A 14,306-nucleotide genomic window follows, 5' to 3' on the forward strand; every position below is an offset into this window, starting at 1 on the left:
TGAACTCAGGCTGCTGTGAACACTTGCTGTATAGTATGAGGGGGGGAGACATACTGCAATATCAGAAAAAAAAACAAAACATTATTTCGAGATAGGCATGCCAAAAGCAGTTCTCTGGAACAGAAGGTGGCCTAATTATTAAAAGAAATGGCTTCCATCTCTGTGATGGTCTGACTGTTTGTGGATAAAATCCTACAACTGTGAAGGGCCTCGTGCACTGCAAAAAAAAAAAAAAAAAAGAAAAAGAAAAAGAAAAAAAATCAAAGTGTTCAGCAGCCATACATCAGAGAGACTATACAAGAAGGGTATCGTATTTTTAGAGACCTCAGAATTCTTGAGCAAAGAAGTAGTTAGTACCAGGTCTACATCAAAAGAAAACAACATTCGGTGTCATCGCTGGCCTCCTCTGTGATGTTTTGCCCCCAGCTTCATAATATTCAAAAAGTCATGGTTAAAAAAGACAGACTGTCTCTTTAAAATTAGATCATCCCTTTTATTAATATGCAGAATGAGTTGTCAATTGACCAAGCAACAAATGTACATCCTCATACCCTCATTTTCACTTCTATCTATGAATATTTTAAAACCCTAATGTGTGCTTGGCCATTTGGGTTTTAAGCAAAGACTTATCACAGTGTAAAACCCCTCATTTTTATCCCTTAGCTGAGGGCTTCTTTTTCCCTTTTCCAGGGTGTCATTAAAAATCTGATGCCAAGAGCTGGGACTTGGCAGGGTTTGCGATATAATTTGCAATCTGCAGTGTTTGCTGGCTAGCCCCCACCTGCCCCCCTCTTTTTTTTTTTTTTTTTTTTTTTTTAAACCAGCCTGCCTGCTAGAGTCAATAGGGGGCATCCCTCATCTGTCTAAAAGAAAAATAGCAGCATACTAATTAGAATTCTATTTGCCAGAAGCCTCGGAGTTGCTGTGCTTATAGATTTCAAGCTTCTTTTGTTTGAATTAAATTGCCAACTTTTCCCCCCCTTCCTTCTTTGCACTAGGCATGAGAGAGCGGGTGCCTTATTTGATTGAAAGAGGGGAAGGGGGATGGGGAGGAGGAAAGCCTTAGCTATGGAAATGCTGAGGAAATGTCAGGGTTGTGTTTAAAAATGCCTGGTATGCTTTTCAGTGCCTGACTCCTGTCTTTCTAGCAGGGTTGTTGAGGGGAGGAAAGGGGGCCTGGCACTGAGCGCAGGCTCTCTGCCCCTTCTCCCTGACACCGAAATTCTGGGGGAGAGCTGACATGCCTTTCCCCAGCTCAAAGCCAGATGGTTCAAGCTTGGATAAAACCTTGGGATGAGATCACAAAGCTTGTTCATAACAGAACACACAACATCTCTGTTTTTCTGTTAATACCTCCTTTTGTGCGTATTGTGTGGGGTGAGGGAGGGGCCAGTGCATATGTCATAAATCCAAAGGAAAATGTCATATTTAACATTAATTTGTTTTCATAACCCTGAAAAAGAATTCAGTCAGGCTTTCCCTATTAAAATCTCATAATTAACTGTCTAGAAGTTTTATTACAAATAATTTTTTAAGTTCATGAATAACTGAGCAAAATACACCCTCAAAAGTTTCTTGCTACCATTAAGCAAATAATTTTTAGTTGTTCATTAAAATTTTGTTCATTTAAATTAAATTTTAAAAGACTACATGGCAATCTTCAAGCATGGCCACATTTATGCAACTTCCTAAGTCTAGGTGACTAAATAACATAAAGGCTGAGCTCACTTTCCATCACCACAAATTATGCCCGTGCACAATACGCCCATTGACAGTCAAGTCTCATGCACTGATTCACAACCAGGGATAAGCAAATCCTGGGGACAGAATAAAGAATTTGATGATCTTCATATTCCTTATAACTATGGAACGCTTGCAAAGGAATCAGATTATTTTTTTTAAATACATTAATCAGTCAAATTCACTTGACATTTTCATGGATTTGCTTTCTCCTTAGAAATTCTTTACAGAGTTCACCTAGCTATGATTGGCGCTCTGGGATGACAGTGCCTCTGCTCCCTCCCCAGAGAAGCTAATACTCCTTATTTGACTTCTGCCATAAATGTTACCATGCAGCGTGTTTAACATTTTTGTATGCATCAGCTTAAAGCTTGCTTTGCTTACTGTTAGCTCAGCACATTGCGATTTTGTTTCATAAACGCCCATGAAAGGGCAAGATTTTTGGACATGAGTACAAACATGGGAAAAGGAAATTAAGACTAACTCCCTGTTTGCCTGATAGTACTTAAAAAATGAGTAATTTATAAAGCCCATTCTGCTCCCGACAAAATGTGACCCCTCAAATTTGACATATAACACAGAGCCATGCCAGAATGTTTGACAAATATAGTTTCAATTTTTTTTCTTTAAACTGTGAAACCTTAAAAAATTATGTTCTAATTTAAGGAATTCCAGGCTCACATCTGAAATATCAGTCCTCTCCTTTCAAAAAAAATCATCCATACGTTATCATAGTATATTTGATTTTGGCTTAGTAGATGCTGTGATTACTCTTCTGCAGTCCTTCAAAATAAATTTCCTGAAAATACAGAGCTAAAGTACCAGCTAACCACTGCATTTTTATGTGTTCATTAAAGATAAGATCTTGAAGGAAAGAGGAAAAATATGGACATTAGTAACTCTTACATACACTCCTTGGTGCTATTATATTTTAATTAGCACAGTTTGCAGGCTGTAACCTTTCCTAGGCCTACATGATGCATGAATATTTTATTTGCATTACTATAAAGTAAAAATAATTTGATTATCATTTGCACCATTTATCATTACATGTTTCAAGACATGCACATAGGCTCTGTTTATAGTGGATTTTAGCATTCTTAAATAGCATAGAGTGCTGATAAGCAAAGTATTGATGTTTACAGTATCATGCAAACCCTGAAGCCAACCATGTTCACATCTCTTTGAATTACTTTTGCAATTCGAAGCCTCCAAGAATCTGGTCCTCCTTTATCTCTTCTTGTTATAAAAAGTGGCAGGAGGCAGAGTGGCAGAATGACCCACAAGATGGCACCTGTCACCAGGGGGATTTCTTCTGCCTTCTGCAGGCCAAATTTTGTTTGAACTCACTATGGCCTCTGTCATATCCTCATTTTCCCTTCCACACTTGCCTCTCCTTCTTAATCCCCTCTGTGCAGGCTCAGGTTCTGTTTACCCAGCTTCCGAAACCTTTTTCTGCAAAAAGCCAAAGTAAAACCTCCTTGAAAGAGGGGTTCAGGATTAAGAAGCAGACCCTGTGCAGGAGGAAGCCAGCTACACCACCTGCTGCCTTGAACTGGCTTTGCTTAAAGGCAGTTTTTCCTATACACAATTACCAGGCTCATTCTTATAGATGTGCATCTGAAATACATGATTACTTTAGGTCTCAAAGGTGAGGGAGTTGATTAGCTCTCTAATGAAGCCTTTTGTTATTACTTACGAAGTGTATCACATAGACAGAATGTACCGTAAGAAAGCTTTCTTACACTGGGCTAGATATATTTTAAGCGTGACCTACTAAGATCATCCACAGCAGTGAGGTAGAACAATCTCTATAAATACAGAATCACTGGAATTTTTAAAAAACTGATTAAAATCAGAAAATTACAAACTACTGTAAGTCCATTAGGCCTAATGCACCAAAGATGAAACTGATTATTCATCTGCTACATGAGGCGTTTCGTACTTTGTAGGAAACAGTCCAGGGGAACATTCACTCCTTGCCTAACAGAGCTGTGAACAGGTCTATGAAGTTGTTGATAATCGTCCCTATCTCTGACAACACAAAGAGCCAAATCCAAACACTGTTGCAGAGAAACAAACTACAGAAAAGCCTAGAAAAGCTGCAGGACATTCCATCATTTAATTCCATTAGCTGCAATGGAGAATTTCTGCTTCAGACATAAGGATTCAGTGGACTCCATGTGGACCCATATGAAGCCTGTCAAACAAGGCAGCCCTTCTCCTGCAGCATGCACCAGTTCCAGGTGTCGCTGCTACTCTTCCTTCACATTTAGCTTTGTGGAATTCCATGCCCTCAGGCTTTCCGCAGGTTCTTGCACCTGACCACAATACCACACAGTTTATTTCTTCCATTAATTTCTTCATGGGCTGGAAAGGGAAAGCATCTTACACCTTGTTCCTGACAGTCACCTTTCTTCATTGTGTCAGCTTCAAATACGTGCTCTTTAAAGCATAAACAAGATCTTTCAGCAGACACCAATAAGAGCAGAAAGGGAAAGTGCTTCTAAGAAATTTTCATTTTTCCTAATGAAAGATGGCACAAACCTCAAATCTTACTTATCAAAACTTAATTAAGAATCATAGTTTGGCTAAATTTAGTTTAAAAAAATCTTGCCTACATATTGTGTTACACACCAAGACAAAAGGACTAAAAACAATGCAGGTATGTATAGACAGAAACTTGATAAGTTAAAAATAGTTATTACTACTGTGAAAGCTTTAAAACATTAATATCACCACACTGATTAAGAATATTCCTTTCAACAACTGCCTACAGTTAATACAAACAGCAGACCGCATGGCTGCATCCCATATAAGATGATTTTAGTATAAACATACAGAAGTAATTCAGATCTTTCATGCAACACAATCAGGCCATAAACATACACTTTGCAGAAACCCTCTAAAGTGGGCTTATGAATCATGCCAATTTGTCTTGAGCTTTGGGAGGGGAGATTTTTTTTTTTTATGCTTTTGATTTTTCATTTTGAAATGACTTACTTCAGTTTTTTTCTGTTAGATTATGAAATCAAGCAAGACCAGCCCCAAATGAACCATTTTGATCAATCTGAAAGGCAGTTTTTTGAGAATTTCCCTCTGCCAAGAATTTGAAAATGTCACATTTCATTCCAGTATGAACAGAAGCCAGATTCTGAACTCTCCAAATCCTTTGCAAAATAAAATTTGTGTTTTTCGCAACTCCAAAATTAATTTTCTTCAAAGACTGCAGGATGGCTTCAGATAGCGGTCAGCAATTACAGATAGCATGTGGGTGGGTTTTAGTAGCATTACTACATTAAGGGCAAGGCCAAGAGTTGGAGCATCTTAAAGGAAGAGCGAGAGGCACCAACTCTTTGCTCCCGGCTCTCAATGAATCCCAAGCTCAGGCAAGCTGGGCTCCACTTCAAAGCAAGATAAGGATGCTGAAACAAACACCACACAAACACCAGCATTTCCTAGTTCCCACTGAGTTTCTATCAATGTTCCTAAACTTTAGAAAAATACAATCTGGTGTAACAGCCTTAAAAGACTGTTAACTACTGCTTCAAGAAACATTCTACAATTGAAATCTATGCAAGGATAGAAATCCAAGAGGTGACTGCCCAGACAAGTAAGCTTCCCCCCTAGACAAGCTCATTAAATTCTTGCCAATTTAAGCAACTCTTTAGTAACGTGGCCCCAATTTCCTGCAAATATATATGCATATATAAAATATATTTGTATATATATTTTAAAATATACAAATATATTTATATATACACTTTTTTTCCTCCCTATATCCCTGTATTTTCCTTTTGCCATGAGCTATTTAGGAAAACTCATAATTTGCCAGGCTGTCTGTACTGAATCACGATTTGGTGGCATCAAGACATTGCACCTTCCCCCATGGCAACACATAAACTTCTCTCTCCCCAGACCTTCTCTTGAATGATCCTGGCGTAGGCAAGATGACTGGCTGGAAACAACCTCATAACTTCCACATAAGCACAGAGTTGGGCACACGGAAACCTCTGCATCCCTTTGTTTCACTGGATGTAATCAACAGCCATCCAACCAACCCAACTCCAGATATACTATTTGCTCCTCAAAGGGCCAAAGCCACCCCACCAGCCAGCTGGGCACAGGATGGGCTTCTTTGTCCCTGCAGCATAGTGGAGGATCTGGGACTGGGCCGGTGGTCTGGTTCATCTGACAGAGCTGCCTGTGCTTTGCAAAGTAACTCCAAAAACTGGTCGGGATGTGTTGTAATTAAACTCATCTACAGCTGGTACAACAAAACAAGTAGCAGAAATTCAGCGCATGTCAAGGACAGCTATCATTGGTGGTTTTTTTTTTTTTTTAATAACTCTTGTTTCACAGCATTTCCTGCATAAGCTCCATTACTTTTGCTGCTTTTAACTATCAACCTGCTCACTTGGGAGTCATATTTAAGGTCAGGCAGTACACATTAGTCCTGCCTGGAGTAAAAATTTACTCCTTGCCCTGGAAATGACAACAACACACAAAGAACAGATTTAAAAGCAAAACTACAGGGCTCTCTTTTCTTACATTACACAAATCCAGTATGAAAACTCTAATCCATAGGTCGTTATAGAAATTCTGTCTCCTGTACTACCCTTGGTTTTGTAATTATCTTAGGCCTTTTGCTCAGAAATAATAAAAGAGCTTATGTTTTCCTCAACACTCCAATGAAATAGCTCTGATATCATGCCTTGTCAGTTGCTTTTTTGTTTTCTTCAGAGTGATTAATCTCAAGATGCCACTCCCCCTACCATACATGATGCTCTCATTGGCACAGGCAGGGAGGAAAATATATTTTGGTTTTCATTTAGTTAACCACCTCTTTCTCCAAACCAAGATCATAAAATCAAAGAAAACCAGCATGAGATAATCCTCCACCAATAAATTTATCAAGAGCAAATTTTCTGCAGGCTTGCTAAACTGTCATAAAGGGGAGGAGGTAGAGATCAAATATACTGTTGAGTAAGGAAACAGAGAGCACAAACTTTGTCCTCAGCTCGGGGACAATGATGCTCAAAGATTAACCCACCCTCTCAATTAACACCTCACATGAAAATCCCAGCAAGGTCATGGGATCCGTGCTGCAACTCGGTCAATCAGCACTGCCTGCCTCCATACAAACCAAGATCGAATGCAGAATTAACACTGGTCCCCCAAGCCCTCATGCACAGACTCACGTCAGATTAAGCCCTTGCATGGAGGAGATATGAAAAGCATTTCTAATTAGGGTCTGAGGTTACTGGTTAAAATGCAGTCGAGCAGTCTACCAACCATTCTTCTTACCCTCTCCATTTTTTTTTTTTTATTTTATAATTTTAATTAAACTCAGATACTATTTAATTCCTACCTGCATATATTTAGTACTACTTGAATGCAAGCCTGATAAAGAATACTCCTGATCCCCACTTAGCTGCCACAAGCACTTATTAAAAGGAGGGTGACTGTCTTCAAGATCTTCCTTGGGTCCCTTTGCAATAATTACTTTTTCTATCAAATGAAAAGCATAATATTTTTCTGTAAATAGATTTTTTTCCATGTGAAACCTTGACTTCTCTACTCTCGTGACACTGTAATTATAACTTCAGCATTGTGTTTAGTTACTATCATTCTGGTCCATGAAGAGGCTTTTTTCCATACATTCTCTGTTCCTCTTTTAGCTTTGTTCACAGAATTCTTGAGACTAACACTTGAGGACATTTCATAGCCCCTTTTTCTCACAGAAGCATCACTGAACATCCAGTATTTGGGGGAACAGAGAGGACTTAGTAGTGGTCACATTTTATTTAATCATTTGTAATTCCAGGGCACTACACAACATCTCTGCTATTGTGTGATTAGCAATCTAGATTCCTCCATAACAATTTTTAATATCTACCATGACCCTGGAAATCCTCATGCTACACCTACAGCGTACTAGAATCTTGTCACTCCAAATTATACCTCTGAATAATTCAGGAATTGTTACTTATTAAAGCATTGGGAAAACTTTGGGATTCTCATATCTACAGGCTCTCTATTATTATTCTGATTATGAAGAAATTTTAATATATGCTGCTGCTATCCTTACACAGTACCACAATACCATTTGTGAGGAATCAATATATGATCTGGCTCCTGTTTCACACAGACATACCTCAGAGTATCAAATTATGCAGTAAAATGAAGATTCCTCTTTTTTTCCCCCCATGGGAAATGAGGAATTATATACTATTTACAGCAAATTTTAAAATTCCAAATTATACCTTAGCACAACAAAAATTTGCAAACAAACATTCTTAAGCAAAATGAAATTGCCTACACAGAGAACACCTCTTTTTTATTCCCATTACACACTCACTAACAAAAATAGGGACAAAATTAATGCAAGTCTAACTACTTTAATAACATATTAAACAAATTCTGCCTCTGCTAATCCCACATACGCAGCTATAATAAGCCTTACTGACAAGGAGCATCTAATGAAGAGTTGAATTTTTCATAGAGATTTTATTAGGTTCATCATCCTCCTCAAAAGTCCAGGCCCCCAGCCATGCCAGCTCTAAAACCTGGAAAAGATTATCTTCAACTTACTGAGAATAAACATCTCATTTCTGCAAAGAATATCCCATTTGATGGCAAAATTTGCACGTATTCTAAACTTTGAAACCCTGCCACTGGATGTCATACTGGACTAGCTTTGAGCAAATGTAAAAATTAGTTTAGAAACTTCAATAATATTCCTGAAAAATTCACCTGGGATTTTTAGCATATAAATAACATGTTGTTTTATAACAGGAGGTAAACTGTAACGTAGGAAACATCCAAAATATCACTTTGCCAAAGTATATTAATGAACTGCTTTCCCCAACTGTTGAAATAGCATCATTACTTTCTGGACAGGCAAACACTTGCACTCACACTGACAGTAATGCACCGACTGTGTTCAATCGATGGATTACCACAGCAGATATCCCACACTCTGAAAGGAAGCACTTTAAATTCATTCAGAATTCAAAGCATTTTCTCTCCAAAACTTTGTAGAATATCAGATGGGCTTGGAGGAAAGTAGCCTTACAGCACATCTCCCTAAACAAAGCCAGAAAAGTGGGGTCCAACCCTAAAGAAATACTACTGTGACCATTGCTCGTGCTGTCTGGTTGAAGCAGGTGATAAGGTTTTATTTACAGCTACATTCATAATATCTGGTGTGAAGCACATTATAAGGTTTGATTATTGCTACTTATTTCTAAAAGTATGTTACTTTCCAGATGGCTCAACTTGTGCAAAACTTACATTAGAGGGGACCCAGGTTGAGTAGGAAATCTGTCCGTTCAGGAAGAGGAATAACAGTTCTGCCATATGATACTTCAGACAGGTTGGTAAATTTAGAAAATATCTACCCATCTCCTCAGCAGGTCTAACCCATTCCTTTTTCTCCTTTTTTAAACACACAAAGCTTTTTAACTTCATTACATCACCATCCATTCAGGTTCAGGTGGGGCCCTGGGATAAATGTACACAAAGGGTCTTCAAGAAAATACTGCAGAAGGAGTGGCTTTTTTTTTTTTTTTTTTTTTTTTTAGAATTTTTCATTGTAGCTGCTGGTGTCAATTTTGTAAAGTCCTGCATTCAATGCTGGTTTAATGCAAAAGTAGGAAAAAAAGTTTTGCAAAAATACTTTTAAAAATAGGAAAAGTTGCATTTTGGTCCTTTACAACAGTGAAAGAAAGGCAGTGATTATCCTCAGCTCCAGAGAATTCTCTGTTCCTGAAAGGCATCAGGTGTGGTGCTAAACAAGGCAGCATCTCCAAGAACTGGATTAAAGTTTGTGAAGACAGCTGCCCTGTGGTCCTTGCTTTACTGCTTGTTTTACTCACCTTTTAGGTGACTTTCACTGTAAGCATGCCCTGATCTGAAACAGCCTGAAGCGTTGGCTTACTGCAGAAAAATTATGACTGTTTTCAAATGATGGCAACAAACTTCATCCTGCAAAACTTCATTACAGACAATGAAGGAATAAACGGGCAATTAACCACCACAGAGACAAAAAATAGACTCCTGACAAAAGCTTTTTCAATCTTAAATGCATCATTATTTTTAATAAAGTGTGTTGTGTCATTATTATTCCTCCAAATTACACCTGCCCCTTACACATACAAGGTACTAGCTCAGCTTAACACGTAAAAGCTCCACTTGCCCCTGTGTACATTAGAAAAACTCCTGTTGTGGTCTACAGAAAAATAACTAACCTCTAAAAGAGCTAAGAAGTCCTCAGAACACATTGCTCTTTTCTGAAGTTTGTCTTTCCCATTCAGCTAACTATACTTCTCTTTTAATCTATTCAGGTAAAAAATAGCCATTAAGTATCACCTAAGTATCACTTTTGGGGGATTTATGATCAGGATTAGCTTTGTGTCTCCTCTTGGTACAAGGCTGAATTGATAGAAATTCATTTAACCACTGTTAGAATCCCATTTCTTCCCTACTTCTGTATTCATATACATTTTTCTTTCTAACATATATTGATCTCAGAAACCCAGAGCCACTTTTTAACACTTTATTAAACACAATATATACAAGGTAACATATTGAAAGTATAATAATGAGGCCAATAGTAATGTAATGAAGATAGTCAAAGGTCTATCAAATACGTAATTAATATTTTAATTATATATCTAATATATCTATATCCCACTGCGAAAAATAACTGGGTCTAGTAATCTTCATGGTTGATGACAAGATTACTATTACTAATGGTCTAAGGAACAAGTGTTTATTTTTAACGTTATTAACAGTACTAATTATGATTAATATGATTATTTAGAGTCATTATGTGGTAGAAGAGTTTGATGATCCACTCAAGTGCCTAGAATTTAACATTCTCCATCTACCATCTATGGAAATTAATGACATAGCTTAGGTTTATTGTTATTGTACGCATCACCAGGAAAATTGCTTCTTAGGAGGAAAAAAGCAAAAGGGATAATCCAAGTGTGCTGCCCATTTCTTCATCACCCAATGAAATTTCATGCTTGCAAATCAGTAAGAGAGCCTAATAAGATGATGTTATGCACTGAAAATATAAAGCCATGACTTTTGCAGACAGAAGGACAGGTACCACAAACACTCATCCACACAGAAGCATTATTTTCATTACCTGGGTTTGGATCAGAGCCCTTGGGCCAGGTATTAAGTACACATAGATATTCACAAGAGCTTACTGAGGCATGACAGACAAAGGAACATTTTGTAATGCTCTTTGCAGATGACAAGCTTGTACCACAAAAAAAAAAAAAATTAGTAACCTATAAGCATGTAATTTATACTACTCAGAACATCTTTGCACACGTCCACGAACAAGGCAAGCTTTGCTTCCCTTCACTGTGTGTGCTCCTAAGCATCTCTGTGGGTATTACATGTGTGCTAACATGACAGATGTATCTGAGCAGGCAAGGTGCCACATGAGCTTAAAGACGCATTGCATCTGTGCTTGTAGCCTCACAGGTAGGGAACCTTGGCTTGGTGGGCAGCTTTGGGCTTGTTACTGGCAGAGTGCCCACACAGGCATGAAGGCCACAGTAAGGGTAGGCACAGAACAACTATTTCCTAAAATCAGAGTCACAGCCTCAGCACAAAGCCATCACAGGGCTCACTGTCGCTAAGATCAGTATGCTGCCCACATATTCACAGCATGGCCTTGTGGGTCTCAACCAAACACTGCCTAGATGAGGAAAATGTACATATAATTTTCCCATCGATTTTGAAGCAAGTCAATACTTAACCCTTTGCAGGACTCTCAACCCTGCAAAATGGCTCCTCTGGATCCCATAGATTGCTTATGCATTAACTGCCAGTTCACTATAAACAATTGTCACCTCTTCAGCCAGATTCCTCGTGGTACGCTGAAGGAGAGGGCAGAATCATTAACTAGTTAAATCTGATAAATACAGACTCTCAGAAAACGACAGAAGAAAATGGACCATTCTCATTTTGTAATGCGTTTCCATCAGTGACTGGCACACTATTAGGATCAGGATCAAAGGGGGTGGGATGCCGGCATCTTTGGATTTGGTCCTTTCACATTGTCTGATTGATGGAACTGAAAGGCTTCTGCTTGTAAAGCAGTCACCCCAAACAGCTGTCTCTTGCTCCTGTCCTCCTCTCCATTGCAGTATATGCAGTTCAGATTTCATTTATCAGTCCCTTTCAATAGCAACACTCTTACAGTGGAAGTAAAGCCTTGCATTAAAGGGGGTGCTTAGCAATTTGCATGCATGCACCGTATTGCTAAGCGTTGTCTGGCATTACTTGCCAAAGGACATGCAGCAATGCGTATCTTCTATCTCTCCCATTTTTCTGGTTTCTCAAATTATCAGTGTTTTACTTCCCTTTCATGTTCAAAGCATAGCAAATTTATTTGATATATTCTGAATGCTGAAGCATGCCAATGACATCAATCAAGCTACAGAACACTAGGAAGGCTGCTATAGAGTAATCAGAATTGGCCATAAGCTATAAATATATACTGTCTCACAATTCTTTGGCTGCTACACAAACTTTGATCATTAGCACTGATCAAAGATCACGAAGGATAAAATGGTATTATGATATAATGGCATGAATGCTGCAGCTGATACTAAGGGCTATATATGACCTATGCTTGACTATACCGTCTTTTTCTACACACCAGGAGCATTCATTAAAATAGCAGATTTATTTTACTGTACCTTAGAGGATATATAACAGGAAACCGTAGTAGAATCAGAATTGGCATAATATTCATAACCAACCTGACTGTTTTGCATTTGTATTCTCTGCAACATACTTGCTTATAACACTGCACAGGTAACTGTCTCATACAATGTCTAATTATGCCCGAGAGGTCACAAAACATAAATAATGACTTTTTATTGTTTTCTCACTTTTGGAATATTTCCTCTCTAATAGCAGGATATATCAAGCACTGCACCGGTAGATTTTTGGGTTCTAGGGTTTTATGCCAGTTAGGCTTCACATTCTTATCTAATCTTTATTCATATGAAAATGGTCTCCTAATGAACATACCTTTTATTCATTTGTAAAACGTGCCTCATGCTCAATACAATTCTCTCAAATTAAAACTACTTTAGCGAATGCGGATTCATCCCTTGCCTGCCAGCTTACTTCTCTGCTCCATACTCTCAATTAAGTATTTCAATAACTTATCAGAACTCCAAAGTTTCCGGACAAAAAAAAAAAAAAAGTAGCATCTAACCTTACAGTTGTTAACTAAAATGAATAAAAATGCTTTGTACAAAAGAAATCAAGTGATATGGCCTTACACATTAACTTATGCTTAATTTTCTTAGGAAACCCATCCAGGAAGAAAGATATAGATATAGATATAGATATATATATAGATAGATAGATTTGTTTGTTTTTTAAAGTCCTCAGCTTTCTGCTTCTCCCGGACATCCTAGAACATCTTTCCTTTGAATTTAAAGAATTGGAAAATGCCCTATGACTTTGTGGTCACATGCATTTCGGAGCTGACTATCAATAAAAATCTACACAGGTAATCTGTACAGGTAAAATGAGAAGTGCCAGGTGTGCACGGAGACAAAATTACACCTTCACCACAAAGATCACACACTAATTTAGTGATTTACAAGACAAGAAGCCAAATTCCACTCTGCGTGAATGATTCTGAGGAAAGAAGTGGCTGAAGATCAGTAACTGCTTCAAAACCACTGGACAGCAGGAGCAGACTCTCACATGAGGTCTTCCTCAGTGAAGAACACTGTGACAAAACACACTGAGAAAAGCAAAGGAGAATCCCATGGCCTTTGGTGTGCAAAGGTTTATTCAGCATTGTCACAACATTTCTACAAGTGTGACCCAAAAGGATTCACTGCCATTTCTGATTTACATCTGTGTAAAGGAGAACAGACTCTGGCCCCTGGAGAAACATCTAATTTTATTGTGCCTTTGATTCTTAAAGTGTTCTTCCTTTGTTCATATAGGGAACAAAAGATGAGGAGTCTCTATGCTTTGTGGTTTCTTCTCCCCTATCCCTTACAATTTGTGAGTTAAGCTTTCAGATTTTCTTATCTCACCTAAAAACTAAATAAATCCTAAAGAAAAAAAAAAAAAAAAAAAAAAAAAAAAAAATCAAAAGCACAATTTTACTTAAGGTCATTCTCAAGGTTATCCTGGCAGCAGCCTGATAAAACAAACAGCACAAACTAACATGAAAAACCTGAATTACAGTGCCCAATCCAGTTCCTACAAAAGTCAGTGAATATCTGCACTGGTTTCAGTGGGCATTCAATCAGGCTCAGGGATAATTTGGCACTCAAAACCACTTTACCTCCTTTTTTTCTAATTTCCATTATCTCAATCTCACTAGCACAGTCCAATTTCAGGCTTACATTACATGCAAAGTCCCATTGTCTTGTCAAAGACGTAATAATCGCAATGCTGTTATAGTGCTTTGATTATATCCCTGTGCTTTATCTAGTCCAGTGGCTCCTGTACTGGAAGAGATTAGTATTTCCCACTGACTTGCTGGAATGACTTTTTTT

This window comes from Centrocercus urophasianus, unplaced genomic scaffold (genome assembly GCF_019232065.1).
Source record: "Centrocercus urophasianus isolate 14NV4802_14NV808 unplaced genomic scaffold, USGS_Curo_1.0 seq_23, whole genome shotgun sequence".
NCBI lineage: Eukaryota > Metazoa > Chordata > Aves > Galliformes > Phasianidae > Centrocercus > Centrocercus urophasianus.